Here is a 6,000-nt window from a genome sequence, read left to right as displayed (position 1 = left end):
TTAATCCATCAATCTCAACATCGTCTCTTTTTTCACTCAGTTATTACTAGTATTATTATTTACTAATTTTATTATCATCTTTATGTGAGCTTTTTTCTTAACTATTTTGTCTACAAAGTATGTATATCTATGTAACGGAACTGTCCCCGAACACGAGCTTTGCTCTTTCGGGGTATTTTAATGTAACGTTTTTATGTATATGTTATTATTAAATAAAATCTAAAATCTAAAAATCTAACTAATATATTTCTCTGCATAAAAGTTTCTACCGTTTACCATTCCTTCCAGTAAGCAGTTTCTTCTCAGCCAGTGACCCAGCCAATTTCTTTTTCCCTTCCTGATCATTTTCAGCACTAATCTTCCTTCACCCACTCTTTCCAACACAGCTTCATTTCTTATTCTCTCAGTCCATTTCACACACTCCATTCTTCTCCATATCCACATTTCAAATGGTTCTAGTCGTTTCTCTTCACTTCGTCGTAATGCTCATATCTATGCCCCTTACATTGGCACATCCTACACAAAGTACTTCACTAGTCTCTTCCTTAGTGTTTTTTTCCGGATGTCCGCAGAAGCTGTTACTTTTTCTATTAAAAGCTAGCTATCCTTTTAACTTCCTGGCAGCAGAAGATACACCCAAAATATTTGAAGCTGCCCACTTCGCATATCGTTTTTAGAGGATGCATTTATAACGTAGCTCTGCCTCGAGTAGATTAATAAAGTTTTATTAATAAGGCCGTGAAACTCATTCAATATTACAATAACATGAATATTTCTATTTAACGTGTTGATGAACCAAATATGAATGAGGTCTCGCCCACCTCATTATATTTTGCTCGACTAGTATGACTAGTCAGTTTGTTTTTATACCATTAAGTACGAGAAAAATTCGTACCGGCACCGGGAATCGAACCCAGGACCTCTCAGCTGTGCGCTCTCTAACCAACTGAGCTATGGCGGGACCCGATTCACGACGCCGGCCGAACTCCTCTCGTAGTATCGTGTTACGGCCTTACTGCCTGCACTTGAGACGATACACGTCATATTGTACAGGAGCGCATATTACATGACTTTATGGCCATATTCAACAACAGTTTCTTTAAACTGTTAACATCATATATGTATCAAATATGAATGAGGTCTCGCCCACCTCATTATATTTTGCTTGACTAGTATGACTAGTCGTACTTAATGGTATAAAAACAAACTGACTAGTCATACTAGTCGAGCAAAATATAATGAGGTGGGCGAGACCTCATTCATATTTGATACATATATGATGTTAACAGTTTAAAGAAACTGTTGTTGAATATGGCCATAAAGTCATGTAATATGCGCTCCTGTACAATATGACGTGTATCGTCTCAAGTGCAGGCAGTAAGGCCGTAACACGATACTACGAGAGGAGTTCGGCCGGCGTCGTGAATCGGGTCCCGGTATAGCTCAGTTGGTTAGAGAGCATACAGCGCGCACAGCTGAGAGGTCCTGGGTTCGATTCCCGGTGCCGGTACGAATTTTTCTCGTACTTAATGGTGTTGATGAAGGTTTTAGGTTGAAGGAGCCATCATTAGATCTCCAATTAACCTACAAAATATTATGAAAAAAGTATTATAAACAATCAGTGAAATCATGGGTCTTATGAAATAGATTGGGATGCATAATGAATTATGATAACACATATGGAGTCACAAGTAAATGGATAAAATTTATAATAATATCATAAAACAGTGAAAACTATATATACCAAAATGAAATTGTTAAAAAGTAAACGATCACTCCAGTTTTATGAGTATAAGATTAAGCTATATAAATAGCATAAGCGTTATTCAATGTGACTATATAACAAGATTAAGATGAAGTCTGCATTTACAAATGTCGTATCGATGTGCTGACACAAATTGGCAGAGTAGTAAGAGAGGTGAATAAGCAGCTTCAGGCATAGTAAAAATGGACGTAACGCTCGAGACGTGTGGTCTTGTAATCTGAAAGTATGTAGAAATTCTCATTTAGGCATACTATGTTGAAAAGATTAATAAAGGAAATTATTGTGATTTTTTACCAAATTATGTTAATTCACGAAACACAAAAAGAGGGGGGGGCATCCAATTAAATAAAGAAATTACTTACAGCGACGGAGCAGAAGAAAATATATCCTTGTTGTAGAAAGTTCAGTCACAAATGTTGACGAACGTTACGCTTAAAATCGAAGTAACATAAAATTGAAAGGTAGAGGGGGGGGGGGATCGAAGCGTATTGGTGTACCGAAAATCACGTGTGTAAGGAGAATTTAAATTATAAAGCAGACTATGAATGTTCGGGAGTTGCTCATTCAAAAGGGATAAACCATTATTTAATGCTTGTGAAATATATAATTCTTCAGCGATATTTATACGTGGAATTTATTGATATGGTGAACGACGTGTAGTATATAATTTATATTGGTTAATTCATGACCTTGTTCTATCAGATGTGTTGTAAACTTTGTTTTTCGTCTATTGTATTTGAAATCGGAAACATGTTCATTAAACCGGGTTCTGTAATTTCTGCGAGTTTGACCAATGTATTTGCTGGGGCAATTCTTGCATTGTGGTATATATATGCCACTATTTTGAAATCGATCTCTATTATGAAGCTTACTAGGCATAACGTTATATAATTTATTGTTAGTGCGGAAGTCAACTTTTTTTCCCCAGGTTTGGGGTTACCGGTTCAAGAAAGTTGTGTTGTGTTTTTTGTAATTTGTTCTTACGTTTTTGAGGAGGTTGTATGACATGAATTTGCTTGACTTGCAAATGGACAGTAGAAATATGCAGCTCGCCCTACTAATATGCCACTCGCTGAAAGCCTGTGAATGCAAGGACACATGCTTAACGATCAAGTTTATTTCGTTTCTTGCAGAGTACATGCCGGTGATCCCAAACATGCAAGGTGCCACGACTGACCCAGAAGACAGACCGCATTACGCATCGCTATGGGAATTTCGCATGCCATATTCCACACCAGAATCACAAGACCAACCAAAGTGCGCTTCATTATCGGAATATCGAATTCCTGATACTACGCCAAAATCAGAAGAAAGACCGAAGAGCGCACTAATACGGGAATTTGTCATGCCAGATTCCACACCAGAATCACAAGACCTACCAAAGTGCGCTTCAGTATCGGAATATCGAATTCCTGATACCACGCCAAAATCAGAAGAAAGACCGAAGAGCGCACTAATACTGGAATTTGGCATGCCAGATTCCACGCGACAATCAAAAGAAATACCAAAGTGCTTATCAATCTGGAAATTTGGCATGCCAGATTACGTCCCAGAATCGGAAGCCATGCCACATTTCGCGACAATCGAATATCGCATGCGAGATCCAACGCGAGAGTCGGAAGATCGACCGAAATGCGCATCGGTATGGGAATTTGCCATGCCATATTCCATCTCAGAGTCCAGGGCAGCACCCATGTTAGGTGATATGTCAGAAGATTTGCCACCTACCATGCCAGTTGACATGCCATCCCTCATGCCAGATTCGATGGCAACACTATCAATTGAGGATCAATTACCATCAAAAGGAGAAGAAAAAGAAGAAGATGAAAAAGAAGAGGATGATAACAGAAAAACGAAGAATGGCCGCTGGTCTTGCCTGAGAAGTATATTTTGTGGGGCTTGCCGTCTTTTAAGGCGGAAGTTCAAATCGGTTAAGATCAGAACCCATACGAGATCAGATCAGATCAGATCCCAGGATCAGATCCCAGAATCAGATCAGATCAGATCCGAGAAACAGATCAGATCAGATCAGATCCTAGAATCAGATCAGATTAGATTAGATCCCAGAATCGGATCAGATCAGATCAGATCCAAGTATCAGATGAGATCAGATCTGATCAGATCCCAGAATCAGATGAGATCAGATCGGATCAGATCCCAGAATGAGATGAGATCAGATCGGATCAGATCCCAGAATGAGATGAGATCAGATCAGATCAGATCCCAGAATCAGATGAGATCAGATCTGATCAGATCCCAGAATCAAATGAGATCAGATCAGATCAGATCCCAGAATGAGATGAGATCAGATCAGATCAGATCCCAGAATCAAATGAGATCAGATCTGATCAGATCCCAGAATCAAATGAGATCAGATCTGATCAGATCCCAGAATCAGATCAGATCGCATCAGATTAGATCCCAGAATCAAATCAGATGGGATCAGATCAGATAATCAGATGGGATCGGATTGGGCATCGGATCGGATCGGATCGGGGATCGGAGCGGATCGGATCGGATCGGGGATCGGAGCGGATCGGATCGGATCGGAGATCAGATCGGATCGGATCGAATCGTATCGGATCGGGGATCGGATCGAATCCGATCGTATCGGAATCGGATCGGATCGAAATCGGATCGGAAAAAAAATGAGATCTGTAGTTATACTGTTACTATTAAAGAGAAGAGAGAATTTTATTATACACCAGTGGTCAATGCCTCAATTTTTTTTTATTTGTCCCGTAGTTTTAGATGTTTATTTAAGAGTTTAAGAGTTGATGTAGGAGTTGTGTTGAGGATATTTTGTGAGTTGGTTAAAAAGTATGGAGAAATTCGGGTTTTACATTTTTTTCACTTTATATAATCTTTATTTTTGTATTCAAGTCCAATTTCTGTTTTAGTGTTTATTTAATGTGTTTTATTCTTGCTTATTTATTTGCTTTTAATTATTTTATATGTAAGTTTTTGCGTTATTTAATTATTTTTATCTTAATGATTACTTAATTTGTTGTTCTTTCGCAGTAATAAGTTTTGTAAATTTATGGGAATTTGATTTGGTAATTTTGATTTATTATTGGTAAAATTTGTGCCAGCATCCGCGGTTATACAATGAATATAAGTAAATCTTTTTAGTTAGAGTAGTTAAGAGTTTTGTTAGAGGTTATATTATTATTTTTGGGTGAAATCTTAATATTTATTATGACTTTATTTTATTTGAGGCTATGAAATCTTTTGTTTTAAAGTAGGATTAGATACCCTATTATTTTAGATATAAATTATTTTTAACTTGAGTAGTATTAGTTAGGGTCTTGAAACTTAAAGAATTTGGCGGTATTTTAGTCTTTTAGAGGAATCTGTCCCTTAATCGATAGTCCGCGTTGAACCTTACCAAGATTAATATAATTATACCGCCGTTATAATGAAAATCTTCTTCGGGTTAATGAAATTTTCTTAATTTAATTTTATAAATTATTTCGGGTCAAGGTACAGTTTATGCTTTGGTGGAGATGGATTACATTTATATTTATTATTGGATTATTATTTGAAATTTTATTATGAAATTGAATTTAATTGTAATGTTTTGCAGATTGTAATAGTGATTTTGGCTCTAAAATAATATGTACACATCGCCTGTCGCTCTCATTATTTATTAGTTGAGATAAGTCGTAACATAGTGGTTGTACCGGAAGGTGTGGCTGTAATGATAATTTAATACGGATTAAATGTTTTAAGTTAAGAATTTAATTTACACTGATTAATTTTATCGTGTAATTCGATATAATCTGAAATATTATATAATTTTTTTTTCATTTTATTTTTATGTTAAAATTAATTAATTGTTTTTGTATATTGTTGTTGATTAAATTTTTTCAATTATAGTTTATTTTTACTGTAAAGTTTATATGATTAATTTATAAAACTAGATTTTTGTTGTACCTTGTGTATCAGGGCTTATTAAATTATATTATAAACTTTTTGTTTCCCGATTTTGAAGGATCTAATTAATTATTTTAGTTACTGTTTTATAATTATTATTAATTATTATTTAGAAGTGAAATGTTATTCGGCTTCAATTGTTTCTGGCTTTTCAAGAAATGAATTTAATTCATATATTATTATATTTCTATCTTTTTAGTTTTTATTTTATTAATATTAATGTTATGGGGGATAAGCTCTCTAACATATTTTTATAATTTTTGATTGATGTTGGCTTTATAATAACTATCATTTTAAGT

This window comes from Periplaneta americana, chromosome 4 (genome assembly GCF_040183065.1).
Source record: "Periplaneta americana isolate PAMFEO1 chromosome 4, P.americana_PAMFEO1_priV1, whole genome shotgun sequence".
NCBI classification, from domain to species: domain Eukaryota; kingdom Metazoa; phylum Arthropoda; class Insecta; order Blattodea; family Blattidae; genus Periplaneta; species Periplaneta americana.
This window is presented reverse-complemented; position numbering follows the sequence as displayed.